Genomic DNA, 18,215 nt, shown 5'->3' with positions numbered 1-18,215 from the left:
AACCAAGGGTTATGGCTTAAAGTTTAGGGGCAGGAGTAGTGTTTCATTGACAAGTCCATTTTCTATAAATGTTGCTTTCATTTACAGAGAATGACAGTTTACAATAGTTCATAGTGAATAGTAATTGCATCCTAAACTCTCAGCTGACTCACGGATGCAAATTGCTCAACAGTGCTCAGAGGTCTTCAGAACCAAAATCCAATTTTCAAAGGTGACCTGGATGCCTACAATCCTGAGTCTCATCGATTCGGGGCAGATCCCCTCTTCTCTCTTACTGCTATGAGAAATGAGGAAAACAGTTCTGCAATCCCATTAGCTTCCCTAACACTGGAGGAGAGTTCCAACGTTATCAGTGAGGTGTTATTGCTATTAAGTCACTGAGCTGGTCGACTATTTATTCTCAGCAACTCAGCAGGAAGCTTTTTCACCAAAACACCTGAAGAGATAGCAGTAGCAACCTGTTTTTTCAGGTTTCTTTGTTGCTGTTTGAGCATGTGGGGCTGGGCCGTGATATACAACACTCAATAACCACGCTGACCAGCTCCGCAATCGGGCTTCATGACTTCAAGAGTTCACGACAGTGAAAGCAAGGCCACCCTTGTCCTCAGGGCCACCAAGATAACCCATAATATGGCCCCCAGTGTTCACCCCACCATCCCAAGCCCTTCCAAAGCCATTCTCATGTCACTAAAATGCGTTCAACCAATAGCTCATCCTGGGTGTGCCAGTGCAACTCCCAAATCACTGACTTTCAAGCTATTATGGGCATATACCAACGCTGCTGTTAATAAGAAGACATTTATTATGGAGTCACAGAACAGTTTGTGTTGAAGGGCTCTCCCCAGCTCCCCCAGTGCACCCCTGCCATGAGCGGGGACATCTTCACCAGCTCAGGTTGCTCAGAGCCCCGTCCAGCCTGGCCTGGGATGTCTCCAGGGATGGTTCAGCCACCACCTCTCTGGCCAACCTGGGCCAGGCTCTCACCACCCCCAGGGGCAACAATTCCGTCCTCATGTCCAGCCTGAATCTCCCTCCTTTAGTTTAAAACCATCACCCCTTGTCCTGTTACTACAGGCCCTACTAAAAGTCTGTCCCCATCTTTCTTATTGGCCCCTTTTTAATCACTGAAAGGCCTCAATAAGGTCCCTCCAGAACCTTCTCTCCAGAGCCTTCCCAAAGACAGATCTGTTTTTTGGAGACAGTGGTGGTGTTCTCCCTCTTCCCAAAGCCACGCTGGATTTGTGGCTCCCCCAGCAGCCTTTGATTCGGATGAAATCACTACAAACTCACTACACTTTGCCACAACTTCTTAAAATCTCTCTGCTCCACAACTGGACTCCAGTGTGAAACACCCACCTTGCTGGATGCCTTATTTACACAGGCTTTGTAGCTGATTGCTACCAATTAGAAAACTGTCCCATCCATTACATTCGCAGCTTCTTTTTTAGCAGCAGGGTAGAGTTTAGCTCTGCAAAAGCACGTCCAGGCTCCCCGGCGCTGGCTCACCATGTGTCAGTCCCAGGGATCTGGCACCAGAGTGACAGGGATGTCCTTCAAATTGTCACAAAATGAGCCTCATGAATTATACACACAGAGCAGGCTCGGCGGCTCCGAATCCATCACCCTGCTGCTGTCAGTGCTCGCCAGGAAGGGCAGGATCAGGCCACACCATCGGCTGGGGATTATCTGCCAAGCCACATCGGTGACAGGGGCCAGGGCAGGGACTCCCGCCATTTACTGGTGGTGCTGAGGCTTTTTTGGACTATCCAGCACCTTCAGGATTCATTCAGGTTTTAGGACATTAAAGGTGCTGGTCTGGGATGTGCGAGGAAGATGCATGATACCCTGGCAGATCTTTCATTAGATGGTGTATAATACAATGTGCTCTTTCTCAACAGGATCATTTGTTTTCTGCTTCACACTGTGCAAGGCAGAGCGCACACACCACCTTACAAAAGAGCTCAGTTTATAGGAGGCAGGAACAGTAAATAAAAGTGCTGAGAGATGTGAATTAGTGTTTTGCCCTCAGGGTACAGGCCTGTGGCTGTATTCTTGTTCTCCTTATAGGCTGATGTGGCCTTGGGTGAGCCACTTCACTTCCCATGCTCTGCTCCACCTGTGAACACCTTTTTCTAGCTATTCAGACGCCAAGGCTGTTGCAACACGGGTTTTCTTTTGCTATGTGTTTGACACATGTCTAATAAATGCTTTATCTTGTTTGGGACCCCTGTGAGGATTACTGCGATACAGAGAAAAAACATTCACTGTAGTACCAACAGGGTCAAGGAGGGAAGAGCCAGGGCAGGTATCACACATGAATGCTCAACACCCCTCCTTCCAAAACAAGAAAAGGAAGACGAGACAGATCTTGTTGACCAAAATGAGATTCAGGTGGTCAAGCTGACGATCAAGGCCTGCAATTCCCATTAGTAAATTAAACTGCGACCATTTACAGAGCCAACTTGAGCCTTTTATGAACCATCTGCTGCTGGCTTAGTTGTGCTGTTAGATGTAGCTAATGTTTGCAGTTGTTAAAGTTTGTCATTTTAAGACAGTTTCATGTTGTTATAAATTAATTTTAGCTGGTATGACTCACGCTGCTGTGAACAGGATGCTTTCCCTTCGAGACAGAAGAGGCAGCCCAGCCAGCCCTCTGCATCCTTCTGCCTCCTCCCAGCTCCACCTTGTTCCCTGCCAGCCCCACAGGCAGCAAACGGGTTTGACCATCTGCCGCTTCAACCTAATAAGCCAGATCCTGCAGTGGAAATCCCCAGATCTAACACAGGCTGCTCTCCACAAAGATCGATTCCAGTGGCTGACACTTTGCACGGCTCTTGAAAGAGCATTTGCAAGTAATTACTATTCCCTTGCCTTTTCTTTTTTTTCTCTCATCCAGAACCACACAAATAAAACCCAAAAAACTCTCCTTCACAAACTGCAGGACACAAACCAAGCAGGATATTTAATGGGCCACTGCACTTACGGGGAAGACTCCTCTTTTCCTTGATGTTGGATGTCAATGAGAGGCAATCTTTCAGAGCAGAAAAGCTCTTCAGAGACTTCAAATATCTCTGTTTCTTGGGATTTCATAACTCAATCAACATTTCACATCTACAAGGGACGAAAGAAGAGCTCGTGGGAGCTCTGCAATTCGGCTTCCAGCTTCCTGCTCCTATGCCCAAGCTCTCTTAGAAACCTTCTGGAAGGCAATCACAGCGGCAAAACGCAGGTGGTGTCATAATTCAGAATACAAGTTCTCTAACGTATATTATCAAAGCCATCTCTTAGCACTCCCAAAGTCTTCATATTGACTTTCCTTGGCTGCCCCTTCTACGCGCAATAGTGTACAACAGGGCGCCTCAGCACCCTTCACCTTCATCACCTGGGCAGAAACGAGAACTAAATGGCCATTCCACCTCAGGCTGCAGGATGCAGATGTCGATCACCTCGGCGAAGCCAACCCCCCAAATATTAACTCACTAGAAAATAAGCAGCTGAAAAAATCATTCTGCAGAAGCAATAAATCAGCTGTTCAGCAATACGTGTTCACATGTAGTATTAAGATCTTTGGAATTAGTTTTTAAAGTTTAGCCTGAAGTACAACACTACAGATTATTTCTCATTGGTTCTTCCCCGTATTTTGCAGGAAACAAAGGCAGAGTCCAGATCATATCACACAATGTGGGGAAGGGGACAGGAGGGAGAGGACAGAAAAGGGTTTAACAAGAAGACTCTGCACAGAGAAAAGCAGAGGTCACCATCTGGCCTTACTCCGCACTGTCTCTCCACTAAGAAGCACCAACCTGCGCGGGGGACGTGCCGCACCTCTGGGTATCACCGAGGCAATTCCCACAAAGGCCACAGGCTGCCTGTGCACGCCCAGTCTGCTCTGAGTCTCTGTTTTTGACTCGCAGAGGAGCAGAAGGCTGGAGAAGGAGTTTCCGTCACACAAGATGTGCCCCCAGCGTTCAGGGCAGGGACACGTGTGGCTGTGCTGGCCCTGAGCTCCGCTCGCCCCACCGCTCGTGTTGGAGCTGCAGAGCTTTTAGGTGGCTCCACGAAGTAAAAGAGCAAATTCACCTGTGCCCACCATCTTCACCAAACCAGCGGGACAACCCTCGCCCCAAAAATCCACCATGTACCCTCAGCCGAGGGGTTGGGGCAAAGCAAAGGGCTCAGACTGACATACCCATTGTTTCCAGTGCGCCGCTCTGCACACCCCAGCCCTCAACTGGTTTTTATTCTAAGCCACAAATCACAAGAGGTTGCTCTGGGGGAAAATAGATAAATAAATAAAATGAAGGTTATTTCCCGTTTGCTTGTACACCGCAAGAAAGATAATGCCGGTTTGCTTTAGAATAAAACTGCCACTAGTTATTTCTCCAGGTGAAGAATTAGGTATACTGCGCTAGCTAGTAAAAGCTCAATGAAAAAGTAAATCCTTAGGATAGAGCGCACAGAGGAAGGAAAGATTAATTGATTTGTGACTACAAGGAGGTTTATTCAGAACTATATTTATCACTACAGTGTTTCTGAATTCAGAAGAAATCCTATTCAATTTTCTCCTGCAACCTTTCTTTGCTGTTCAAGGAAATATATCAGCAAGAAAAGAGAAGTGACACTTAATTTTAAGGAGCATAACCTTGCTTTAGAAAATAAGCTCGACTTTGAAGGCACGGCTCTGGGAGACCTGCCGGCCGTCCACACGCGGGTGGGATTTGGCAGTGTTTCTCAGCTGACACACACGAGAGCACCGTCACTACGGTGGAGGAACCAAGGATTTACATGCTGATTTTACTCACTTTTCACCTCAAGGTGCTGATGCTGACAAGCTGCTTGGAGGAGAGAACAGAGAGGGAAAGGGAAGATTTGGGGTGTTCTCCATGCGCTAAATTCTGCTTCGCTCCCGCTTCTGCACCAACCCATGGTCCAGGGAAACCCACGGGCTCTGCAGACCCAGCTCCATGGCAGAGGGTGCCCATGGTTTTAAAATGCACTATCTGACACTGTCTGGGGACTGTGCAATGACACAGGGTCCCACACAGCTGAGAATTTATTCACAGAGCGATTTCTCCCATGTCTGAGGTTCAGCACCCGCTGGCATCCATCAGCACTGTGGTGTTCTACACCAAAGTCAAGGACCAGTCGGCTCTTTCCTTTCTCTATATCTACAAATCACTGCAGAGCAGATGGGTCTTTAGAAACTTCCAGTTAGTGCAGCTTCTGTGAACACCCCAAAAGTTACTTTGCAAACACGTGAACCCCAGCCACAAAAGGGCTGTTATACCCCAACCACGGAGAAACCCTGACCAGGAACAGAGATAAGTATTAATAAGTAATAGAGATAAGTATTAACAATAAAGAATAACCGAGCACAGGGAGTCACGCAAATCCTGAGCTGGCGAACTCTCAGATTCTGGCATCAAATCCCCCAATTTTCACGTCACTCCTATATTGCCTGTTCAAACATGCATTTGCTCGTATTTACTCACTATGGCAAACGGGACTGTGCTAAAATACATAGAGATTTCAATACTATAAAGATAGGTTAATCATTTATTTATTGTTCGCATCTCATTTCAGAACCTGAATTACACCATAATTACTTGAAGAGAAGCTATAAAGACCCAAGCTGTTTGTCTAGCAGCCTCATTTATTTTTGCATGCCAAAGAAATTATTCCCCTAAAAATCAGAAAAATAAGAAAAATACCCTTGAGTGCTTCATCCAATTTCAAAGCAAGCTATGTGTTAGTTCACACAACAGCGAGCAATTTAAATCTCAATTAAAGGATTAGATCAAACAATAACTCTGGACTATTTCGCACACCACGAGCAGCTTGGAAAGGAACAGGCGCATTTCTGTAACGGTGAGAAACTTTTCTTACACAAACCCAGCGCAGACACCTGTGGTTTCATTCGCAGGTGAGAACGGAGAGCGAGGAAGGAAAAGTGAATGGGAAGAAACTGGGTGGCCAAAGACCTGAAAGGCCCAAGCAGAGGGAAACGCCGATGTCCTGTGCCAAGGGTGAAACGCAGCCGGGCTGGGAAGGTTTTAAATATCTCTATTTCTTCTGCCGATGTCCCTTTTCACCGGAGACAACCAGCCTGGAGAGGGACGATCAGCAGGAATGGGGCAGCCCGCGCAAGCTGCAAAGCTCTGTTACAGATGTGCCTGGGGCCTCCTCCTCCCAACGCAATACTTACGACTCGCAGCGTCGGCCCGTTCAGCCGTCCCCGCGCAAACACGGACGCGTCTCGCTGCAAACATTTAAAGGGGTTTTTCCTTAATTCTTGGCCTACTCTGCTGCTTCTGGAAAATGAGCCATGACACGAGAGCTGTTTGCAAGGCGTTGCAATTATGACATGGGTTCTATTTCCACGGCAACTCTCCCCCCCATCTCAACTTACAGATATGCCTTCCCGGCAGAGTTTGGTTGCAGACGCAGATCGTTATATTTAATCTGAACAAGTGCGTACCTGAGTTGACTTTATTCCATGAAACTATGTAAGAAATGCAATTTCTCTCCCTATTTCCTTCTCTTCTGTCCCAGTGTCATTACTTGCAGCGCTCTGCCATTACTTGTTGGCATTTTGCATCAGTACATAATGATCCAATATCAGATAATGTTAAGATGCAAAAACCACTCAAAACACCAGCCAGCAATTTTCTGCTCACTTTCCCAATTTAACCTGAATTGATACTACATTGTAAGTTTGGATGAGATTCAGGGACTACTCTAATTATAACAGCAGCACTCACCTGCATCCTGCCCTTTTGCTACTGCCCTTTACAGTGCAATTAAGAAGCAAAAGTGAGAACTTCTTTCCAAGATTTGTCCTAATGAACAGTAAGAGGCCCTGAAATTAAACCTCTTCTTTGATCAGGCTGCTGCCTCCAGCCCAATGTAGCCCTCAGCTCTAATGGAATTAATTATGTTTTATGAATATTCACTTTAAACGTAGTCGTTTAAGTCCTTTTTCCAAAAAAGCAGCACAGTGCGACGACAAGCACACCTGGCAGGACACTACAGTCGCTGTCTCTGCAGCAATCCTCTAGCTACACTTATTCAGCTTACATGGTACAAAGCGGGTTTTCCTCCCTTCTAACCACTAGCACTGCAAATCTGCTCCCATGGAGTCAATTCTGGTCTTTTCTGTCCCAGAGGCCACTGAAAAGAGACACTCAGCAGGTCACGCGTGACGGCAGCAACTCAGCACAAGTTGGGGTATTTACCTACTAACCTGAGTATAACAGTAGATACCACCAAAGCACATGGATGCAACCAAAACATAGAATCATTCTGGTTGGAAGAGAGCCTTAAGGTCACCGAGTCCAACCATAACCCACCCCTGGCACTGCCCCATGTCCTGAGAACCTCATGTCCGTCTGTCCAACCCTCCAGGGATGGTGACTCCAGCACTGCCCTGGGCAGCCTGTTCCAATGCCCCACAGCCCTTTGGGGAAGAAATTGTTCCCCACATCCAACCTCACCCTCCCCTGGGCAACTTGAGGCCGTTTCCTCTGCTCCTGGCGCTTGTTCCTGGGGAGCAGAGCCCGACCCCCCTGGCTCCAAGCTCCTTTCAGGCAGTTCGGAGATCAGAAGGTCTCCCCTCAGCTCCTGTTCTCCAGCTGAACCCCCAGCTCCCTCAGCCGCTCCATCACACTTGTGCTCCAGCCCCTCACCAGCTCCGTTCCCTTCTCTCAACTCGCTCCAGCTCCTCAAGGACTTTCTTGGCATGAGGGGCTCAAAGCTGCCCCCAGGATTCCATGTTTGGTCTCCCCAGTGCAGCGTCTCGCAGCCTTTTTCCCGCTGTCACACCAAAGAATGAGATGGACGGTGTGATCCCCCAACATTCCCCCTTCAGAGGCCGAGGGAAGGGGGCAGCAGCAAGTGCTGAGCACATAGGGACAGGAGCAGGAGCTCTGGTGGATCAATCCTTCCACACACAGCGCTGAGAGCTCCACCTGATGAGAAGCCACAGCTAAAAAATCCCTTCTTTGCTCCTCATTACCCTTTTCCCCCCTAAAACTGTGCATGAAGTCAGAAAATAGCACGGTGTTATAGCAAAACCCCATACCCCTGTGTGCTGAGTACACACACAACTCACTGCTTTTAGGAGGCAGGATTTGAACCTAAGGCGTTCACATGAACAACTCACACGGTGCGTGATAAAAAATGTTGGGTAGCAATTTTTACTAAAGGAAACTTGGAAGCTTTTTCCCCAGCGGAAAGGAAGCGGCAAGAGCTGCCATACGTGCAGCTTCACGGCCAAACGGCAGAAGGAAGCGGTCAGGGCTGGCACAGGGAAAAGCAGCTATACTGTTCCAAAGAGAAGCTTTTACACTTCATGCTGCCTTCATCTGAACTCAGCTGGTGGCGATTTCTGCATCTCTAGTAACCCCTTTTATCTGTGCTTAGTAGCTTCTGCATTTTTAGCCAAATCTATAAAGATAACAGCAAACACACCAATCGTGTTCTAACTGTTCCACGTCGCAGAAATGGAGCTTAAATGAGACAAAGCCAGGATGAGATGAAAATGAAATGAAACCAGGATTTGCTATTCTGCAATGCTATCACAGATGCACCTTCAGGAACAGTCCTGCGGTCATGGAAGATACTGGCAACAAATGAAAAAAATCCCTTTGGAAAACACACTAGTCCAAACTGCTGTATTAAAACAAAAGCCACGACACTGTTCTGTCACACATCATATGTGCTCGAGCAAGACAACACATGGTTAGGGCTGTCACCCACACCGACACAACACTGCGCTACAGTTATGTGTCAGAAAAGAGGCAAATCTGAGAATCTGAATCACAAACGTCCCCATCGCAAACGCGGTCAAGTGCCAAACCCTCAGCCAGCACGAGGAACCTCATCTGGAGGTGAAGTAGCTACTTCCCACCACACAGCCCACGTTATCAATTACTGGCGATAGTCAAGAAACAAAACTCTTTGGGAAGGAGAAAAATAGAAAGACGTCAGCAGTTGTTTTTATTCTGCACTGGATGCAATGAGATTTCCTCTTTTTATTTAAAAAAAATAAATATGACCAAAGGACAACACTACCCCAAAGCAAAGACGTTGCGTATCTTGTTCAGGATATCCAACCAGGACATCACAAAGGGAAACAGCAGCTGAGTGCAGCACATGCCCTGTGCATCCTCACCACAGCATCGGAGTTACTGCATTTCACTCCCAACCCCTTCTCGCGTTTGATGAATTACACAGATTAGAAGAGCTCTAACCAAAGGGCCTGGAAGCGTCTCCCGAAACGCTGAACCCGGGACCACACGAGCTTCGGTTTCCCATTTTTCGGGTCAGCGCTCTGAACTGAACCCAAACTGCCAGTTAAGAGGTTTCATTCGGAACCAAAAGCCCTGGGCAAGTTGGCTGCCAGGGCTCCAGCGCCACGGAAATCTCAGTTTTGGAAAATGGCAAAAAAAGAAGGAATTTAAGCCAACGCTTTCCCAGCTGGGCTCCAGAAGAGCCCTCCGGATGCTTGGGTTGAGGTTAAGTGCATCACCAGCTCCCTTCTCAGGCATCGCACCTGGAATCCCAACTTCAACTCCCTTTCTCTTTCATCTCCACAGTTTGCCTTTAATAAATCATCTTCCTTTAAAATAAACCGCTCCAGTGTGGTGTTCACTCATGCATAGGAAATTAAAATGTGTTATAAAACTAATTTATGCGCCCTGTTGGCCACGGCGCCTGCAGAATGTGCCTCCCTGGACACGGAATCTGGAAGCATTTGCACATGTTTGATCTGAGTTTTGCCGAACAGCATTAGAAACTGCTGTTAGAAAACAACTAACAACTTTTCTAACAACTGTTAGAAAAGTTTTTAACTTTGTTTTTTTCCCTCAAATAAAAAACTTTATCAAAATAGACACTGACACAAGGCTGGGGTGGGAGGTACCGTTAAATATCTCACCCCGAAAAACCTCACGTTTTCATTTCTTAATACAGAGGGTGAATATCAGCCCAATTTCTTTTCATTAGGACTCCTTATATTGTTCTGTCTTTCTTTGAAAAATTTCACAGGAGAAAAAGGATTCCCAACAAGCTTTAATTTTAATTGATTCATATTCAATCCAATGAGGTCATGCATGTTTAATTATCATCATCATTATTACAGACAGAAAATCAACTTCCTCTGATGGTGCTGGGCTAATTATCATCTCATTTGCTCAGGAATGGCATCTAGACAACTGAACGAGATTACAGCAAACAAACAGCAAAAAGACCAGTACAGAAGCCATTGCAAACAGCGGCTAGGATCCAGCAAAGTACTTTGCCATGTATCACATTTAACCTCATTTAAACGTTCATATTTCAGCTCTTCAAGACAAAGACACGCTCGAGTCTTTTGCTTTCAGTAAAAGCAAGAGGAAAAGTAGCAAGAAAATATAATACTATTAATTTAACCTATGGGAATGGAGGTGCAGATTAATTAAAGATGAGCCTTTGAAGGGACAACGCGTTTCTGAAACAGGGCTGGTACAAACAACGGCTCAGGTCCTCGGGTTAGATTGATTGGGAGGAATAAACCACACTCTGGACAGATTTTTATACATCCCTTATATCCCCAGTAAATCATCAGGCACCTCGACACCTTTGCCAATTTGTCCTTGGTAAATGCCAAGTGTCCTCTTAGTGGTGGTGAAGTTTTCTCCATAAAGATGCTGTCATTCAGCATCCTCAAAAGTGAGACATGAAAGTGAACGAGATCAACCAAAAACTCACTGGAAATGCTTCTTTCTTTTGCTTTAGAGAAAAGCTAGGTAAACTTGATGTTAATCTCTGCTCCAAGCAAGCATAATTCTTTCACATCCAAATAAATCGAGGCATCTCGGAGTTCAGTTATAGCACATTAGTGCAATGATGCATGTGACCCAAAATAAGAACATGAGGACCAGGAGACTGCTCTTCAAAGCAGCTGGGTGTACATATCTTTGGAATGGTTATTAAGATCATTTAAGTACCAAATTAAGCAAAGAGTGGGAGGGAAGACTGATGAAGCTATGATTTGATCTCTTGATCCAAGTTTAACCTTGGCTTGGTGGCACTGTCTGGTTTTATACTTTTAATTCAGTAATGCTCTGATGATTTATTTCTACGTTAGAGTCTACTTCACAAAATCGTAAGAAGAAACTACTGCATAAAACGAAAATGCTCCCTCGCAGTTAAAAATGAACCCATTTTACTAGGCATGCAGGGATTTCTTGACTAAGCTCCCCATAAATCAGCAAGAGCGCTGCTCACTGGAAAAAATAGAAAAGCGGTCATACTACATTGTCTTTCTGCAAGGCTATTCCTTGCTAAAACGGAGAATGTGTCTCTGTTGTACAGTCCTGATAACTAATAGGTCCGCGAAGCAACTTGGCTTACGTCAAGACCTCCCTAGAAATCGCGTCCGTAAGTATTTTACCACATGCGGCATTAGGAGCCCCCTGCAACGGCTGCAGAGAGCCCGTCAGCCTGGTGCCACGGCCCAGCAAACTATTAATCCTTTATTTGATTTGTCTTCATGAATCCCCAAGTGATTTCCCTTGGCAGTAACTGCAAGTCCCCACCCCCGAACCAGCTGGAACGCTCAACTGTGGGCAGCAGCAAAGCCACCATCTGCTCGCCATCTCCTCGGGTCTGTTACGAAATATAACAAGGGCAAGTGCAGAGTCTTGTATCTGGGCAGGAACAACCCCAGGTTCCAGTATAAGTTGGGCAATGACCTATTAGAGAGCAGCGTTGGGGAAAGGGACCTGGGGGTCCTGGGGACAGCAGGGTGACCATGAGCCAGCACTGGGCCCTTGTGGCCAGGAAGCCAATGGTACCTGGGGTGGGTTAGAAGGGGGTGGTCAGTAGGTCAGAGAGGTTCTCCTGCCCCTCTGCTCTGCCCTGGGGAGACCACACCTGGAATATTGTGTCCAGTTGTGGCCCCTCAGTTCCAGCAGGACAGGGAACTGCTGCAGAGAGTCCAGCGCAGCCACCAAGATGCTGAAGGGAGTGGAGCATCTCCCGTGTGAGGAAAGGCTGAGGGAGCTGGGGCTCTGGAGCTGGACAAGAGGAGACTGAGGGGGGACTCATTCATGGGGATCAATATGGAAAGGGGGAGTGTCAGGAGGATGGAGCCAGGCTCTTCTGGTGACAGCCAGTGACAGGACAAGGGACAATGGGTGCAAACTGGAACACAGGAGGTTCCACTTAAAGATGAGAAGAAACTTGTTCCCGGTGAGGGTGGCAGAGCCTGGCCCAGGCTGCCCAGGGAGGTTGTGGAGTCTCCTTCTGTGCAGACATTCCAACCCACCTGGACACCTTCCTGTGTAACCTCATCTGGGTGTTCCTGCTCCATGGGGGGATTGCACTGGATGAGCTTTCCAGGTCCCTTCCAACCCCTGACATTCTGGGCGTCTGTGATTCTGTTCCAAAGCAACCACAATCTCTCCTTCCCATTCACTTTTAGAGCATTCTTCAGTCAGAGCTCAGTTCCCCATCACTAAGTAATCCCACACATTGTGCGCTTCTCCCTCCTTACAACCACATTTTCTTCCAGTGGAAATATCGTAGTGGAAACATTACATTTGTTGAGCGGCGGGTAGAGAGATTTACAACACAAAAAATAGCACAGAGATAAGCCAGACCTAAATCCTGAAATTCACTCAGTGGAAGGTGAAATACCTTCATCATACCTCATCATCTAAAATAAAAACAGATTTATTATTCTTTTTTCCTCTTGGAAATAGTGACCAAGCCCACATATAAGTGCCTATGAACAAAGAGAAAAGACAAATCCCAGTGCTCCTGCAGTTGATTTCTCTGTATTTTCAGCCTGTTCTGAGATGATACCCACACAGCTGGTCACTGAAGCTGAAAGATAAGCCTGAACTCTGGGCTGGGCGGTCAGTCAGTGCTCGTGGCCCTTTCCTTCACCAAAAAAAGATGGAAACGTACTGATACACCCCAAGTCACTGTGGAAGCTGCAGCTACACTAAGAGAGAAGAATATTCCAGGGCGCTGCTCTCAGCCACCTCATCCACTTCAAGCCAAACTAAGGCCTTCTTTTCAAGCTGATATAATTAACATTTTAGTGACAGCACTCACTCTTAGGAGCAACTGTTCGATCTCTCTATGAAATGCAAACGCATGTAGGTAAGAGCAGTTTTAACACGCTCATTTTGCTGCGTGAATTGCTCCGTCTGAACAGCTTTGTGTCAAAATCCATCTTGTCTCTCCCAGCACGTGCAGCGCACCAAGCACCAGAGAACTCCATAATTCCCTCGAAACTCAGAGGAAAATACAACAAGCTGCATCCAAACTCTTCCTTATTGCAAGCCTATGCTTCTGTTTTGGCCACAAATGTTCTCGAGATGTTCGAAGGTTCAACTCCAGTCCCACTCGGCACTGTCACCAGTGTCCAAATGCTCAGTGTCACCTCTCCTGGAACCTGCAGCTCTCTGGCTCCTTCGATTTCCTGCTTGTACAAAACTAATACTGCGAGGATTTCGTAGTGCTTCTTGGCACCCTGCCTTAGCAGAATCCCCACACCTACAGGAAAATCTCTGCCATTGTAATAGACAAATAAACCCTGACTTTTTTTCCCCTAAAAAATGAAATCACACAGTGGAAACTGCATTCGTGGAGAATCTCTGCCAAGCCCTGTGAAACCCGTCAGACACTTTTCTCCCAGGGCTGGGCTTGACAAGAACATCGACGCTAAACAGAGAGCTTGAGACGGCAATTATAAGGTGCCCATTTGTGAAAATGACTGATGGCTTTTCTAATTGCAAAGAAAAATGCAGCGGTGGCGGCAGCGACAGTAAGAGAACGGACTGTTGCCTTTGCAGACATCAATCGAACGCTTTGCAGAGGAACGAGCTCTTTGGAAACACCCCCAAGCAGTGACTTTGGGAAGAAATTACAGAGTTTAACCAACCTGAGTTGCCCTTTTTGCAGACCTGGTCCGGATACAGGATGCTCATCATGGAGGAGCCCATTCCCACCTTCTCCCAGTACCAAAACCTCCTCTCCAGCCCAGTTCTCCCATTCAGACAGACCCGCTTGCTGCAGCTACAAAACTTCCAGGTCTTACAGCACCACACAAAGCTGCTGACTTAACTATTTAATGTGTTTTTTAAAATATTCTTCCCTCCCAAAGTATTTTTTCCTGAAGGGAAACCACAGAGAATGACGGAAAGGATAAGGAAGGAGCAGGACACGCTGTGCTGGTGCTGGAGCGGCGATGGATGCTCCGCCATCAGCTGGTGCTACAGGCTGTGCTGGGTTAATAGAGACATCACCCCAGACCATTAGTCCTGCCTCCAGGCTTAAAAATTTAAAGACAGGACTAAAGAAGGGAGGGGACGGAGTGCCAGGCAAAGGAAGAGCTGCTGTCCCCAGGGCAGACAAGCCCGGTGCAGAGCCCAATTGGCTTCAATACAGGAGGTTTGAGGCAGTTCCCTCTCCCCAAAAAGAGTTTGCCCAGGCATTAATCAGAGCAAAATGAACGCTCTGGAGATCAAGCTCTGAACAACCCCAGCCTGGCTGCTCATTAGCAAGAATCATACCTGCTCGTCTAATGAGCGGAGCAGCTACAAGGCAAGCGGGAGCTGAGAAAGGTGTTCATTAAACACCGCGGTGCCCGGCACAGAAAACCAGCCTTGCTCACCATCATGTCGAGGCAGAGACTTGGGCCGAGAGATGATCAGAGCAAACGCTGCTCCCAACCTCCCGTTTCCCCAGCACAGTCTTTTGCTGTCCCCAGATCCTCTTGGGAGAGCAGGTTTGTGATGTGGGGACTCCAGAAATCTCACGGAGCTGTAAGGACTCCTCCCCGCCCCGCGGGATTCAGACACATGAGCTGAAGCTGTGGAGCTCATGGCGGGGGAAGTGATGACCCAGCACCTCCCCAAACCCCACGGGACCAGCACAGCCAATGCGCATCCCTAGAGCTCCTCTTTGAAGGAGCCCAATGCACATAACTCCATGAAGGGCTATACAAGTGCCAGCCCAGCTGCAGCAAACTTCAACTTTTCAGTTCTTCTGCCCCAAAAAACAAGAGATGGGGAAATGGTGGGCGCACCTGCACATACGGGGGTGGGTGAACCCAACAACCACCTGCTGCCAAAGCCTCCAACGCTCCTAATTCCAACCTGCAACGCTCAGTTTGAAGTTTGAGATTCTCTGATGCGTCACTTCCCGTGACACACGACGGGGCCGTGGGGACTGTGTTCTGATGACAAACCATCTCCTCCAAAGCTCGGTGTTCAGCAGGGATTGTTCCATCTGTGGGACGTGTGTGCACAGCCCACCATGGAGAACAGACCCAACCTGCAGCGAGCTGATAGCACTCCCAAAGCTACTGCTGGATCCAGGCACGGATGGACTGTAAAACAAATCAGTGACTGACTGGAGAGAGCTGGCAGCCAGGACATCCATCACATGCAACCAAATCACACCTCACCTACAGCCACCTCATCCCCTCCTCTTATTCTCTCGGTGACTTGCACCTTATTGGATGTCCTTCCACATCACCAAGGTCCCCAAGACCCCAGGACATTCATTTCTGGAGATGCTGGTCCACAGCAGCCCACAGCCAAGGCAACAACATTGCTGGTCGTGATCCTACTCCAGAAGCCACAACACAGCCGAACTGGCAACATTACCTCCAACTTCAGAGAATCACAGAATTATTTTGGTTGGAAAAGACCCTCAAGGTGATCAAGTCCAACCATAACCCAGCCCTGGCACTGCCCCATGTCCTGAGAACCTCATGTCCGTCTGTCCAACCCTCCAGGGATGGTGACTCCAGCACTGCCCTGGGCAGCCTGTTCCAATGCCCAACAGCCCTTTGGGGAAGAAATTGTTCCTAGAGAAGCTCTAAGAAATCAGATCGAGATGCCAACATTTTGAAACACTCCAAGAGCTAAATTTCCAGAAACTCACATACAGATGGGCTCAGCAGCGACCTAAACCAGTGACAGCCGCAAAACCATTGGGAACTCACAAATCTGCCCTTCTCCAGGTTTTTCCACTTGCAGATTTCCAAATCTGCGTATTTCCCCAGAAACCCGGGATGAGGAGAGGCGGCTGTGCCGACCTGAGCCTCCTGCTCCACACATGGCTTTAACAGACAACCCCCAAGACACATTTTGCCCATTAAGCACACGACGTCCAAGCCTGCTTGCTCGCATCCACGTGCTTTACAAGTGCAGCGAAAGCACTGGGAGATTTCAACTTGAGAAGATTTAATTTGGAATATCCAACCCAGGTTGGGGGAGCGGGGTCGGTTGTAAAAACCTCTCGTGCTCCCAAGCAGAGACAAGCTGGGAGCTGCCAGGCATCAACCGCTCATTGCTCCAACCAATGGATATGATAATAAGGATCTATTTTTCCTTTAATTTAAGCTATGCCTATTTATGTGCCACTGACTGAAAAGGACGGTGAATTAAAGTGCACATGAAAGCAAATGATAGCCCTCAGCACTTGCTCTCAAACACTCTTTTAAGTCTGATGAAAGGCTGCTGTGTTTTGTCACCGCGTGCAATCGGCTCCATTATCACGTCTTTGTTTTGAATACCCACCTCCGAAGTCATTAAATACTTGCTTCTTAATGAGAATAGATCGGTTTTGGCCAATAAATCACTTGAACGCCATCTGCCAAAGGGAAAAGAAATTCAAAGCGCCAAATCCCCCCCACTCCTTTTTGCATATTTTCCCCTCGGTTCCCAATTTAGAGAGAAAAGACATTTGTATGATGTACCAAGGGCATCTTTCTCCTGCGGGAAATGTGAACAGACCATGGAAAAGGCTCCATTTGGAGTTGACTTGCAGAACCACTTCACGGACTTTGAAACGATCCAGCCATTAGGATGTGAGCTCTGGATATTGGTGCTGCCCCAGATTGGTTTGGTTTTATTCATAAGTTTATTTCAGTGAAAACAGCTTGACTGAACCTTAATTTTACTAGCAATTGTTAAATAATTCAATACTCATATTTTCTGGCTCTTTAATGCCTCCGAAAAATCAAAACCCTTCACAAATTACAGGGCAAATCCTGTTTACTCTTTCCTTCTCTAAAGCAGCTTTGACATCAATAAAGGCTGTTTTTGTGACTTGGGCTCAGATTAAAAGTTCTGTCAGTGGGAGGTTTGTTTTATTTTTTTGATTCCTCTTTTCTTTTTCAAATCAGGAGTATGCTTTTTTTTTTCTTTTTAATCAAAATACTTCTCTTACAAAAAGCTTTAAAAATACAACGGGAAATGCTTCCAGCATACCCAGCTTGCTTTGTTTAGACAAATCCCAGAACCCCAGGCTGGTTGGGCTGCAGGAGCTCTGCAGATCCCCAGCCCAGCCCTGCTCACGCAGGGTCACAGAGCAGATCACACAGGTGGGTCCAGGTGGTTGGAATGTCTCAGAGCAGGAGACTCCACACCCGCTCTGGGCAGCCTGGGCCAGGCTCTGGCACCTCCCAGCAAACAAGTTTCTGCTCATGTTCACATGGAGCCTCCTGTGTTTCAGTCTGTGCCCGTTGCCCCTCACCCTGGCGTTGGGCACCACTGGACAGAGTCTGGTCCATCCTCTGACACCCACCCTGAGCTATTGATCCATGGATCAGATCCCTCTCAGCTTCTCTTCTCCAGCTCAACAGCCCCAGCTCTCTCAGTGTCTCCTCATCACAAAGATGCTCCAGACCCCTCAGCATCTCTGTGTCCCTCTGCTGGACTCTCTCCAGTAGTTTCTTATCCTTCTTAAATCAATTACATTAGTATTTTATACCAATTACAACTTCCTTCAGGAATCATAGAATCATTTTGGTTGGAAAAGACCCTCCAGGTAACTGAGTCCAACCATAACCCAGCCCTGGCACTGCCCCATGTCCTGAGAACCTCATGTCCGTCTGTCCAGCCCTCCAGGGATGGTGACTCCAGCACTGCCCTGGGCAGCCTGTTCCAATGCCCCACAGCCCTTTGGGGAAGAAATTGTTCCCCACATCCAACCTCACCCTCCCCTGGCGCAACTTGAGGCCGTTTCCTCTGCTCCTGGCGCTTGTTCCTGGGGAGCAGAGCCCGACCCCCCTGGCTCCAAGCTCCTTTCAGGCAGTTCAGAGACCAGAAGGTCTCCCCTCAGCTCCTGTTCTCCAGCTGAACCCCCAGCTCCCTCAGCCGCTCCATCACACTTGTGCTCCAGCCCCTCACCAGCTCCTTTGATCCTTT

At 47.6% G+C, this 18,215-nt stretch overlaps 1 protein-coding gene across 3 annotated transcripts in view; it reads right to left on the bottom strand.

Annotated features, from left to right (window-relative positions):
* The window catches only part of GALNT17 (polypeptide N-acetylgalactosaminyltransferase 17), a 215,109-nt gene that overhangs the window by 93,979 nt on the left and 102,915 nt on the right, over positions 1–18,215 (bottom strand). Inside the window, exon 1 of one of the 3 annotated variants that reach the window (XM_065037208.1) lies at positions 5,982–6,186. The exons of the other annotated variants lie outside the window; for them this stretch is intronic. The gene's annotated coding sequence lies outside the window, so the exon portion shown is untranslated. Of the gene's footprint in view, positions 1–5,981; positions 6,187–18,215 lie in introns of those variants that run through there. 3 annotated transcript variants of the gene reach the window in all.

This window comes from Columba livia, chromosome 20 (genome assembly GCF_036013475.1).
Source record: "Columba livia isolate bColLiv1 breed racing homer chromosome 20, bColLiv1.pat.W.v2, whole genome shotgun sequence".
NCBI lineage: Eukaryota > Metazoa > Chordata > Aves > Columbiformes > Columbidae > Columba > Columba livia.
This window is presented reverse-complemented; position numbering and strand designations above follow the sequence as displayed.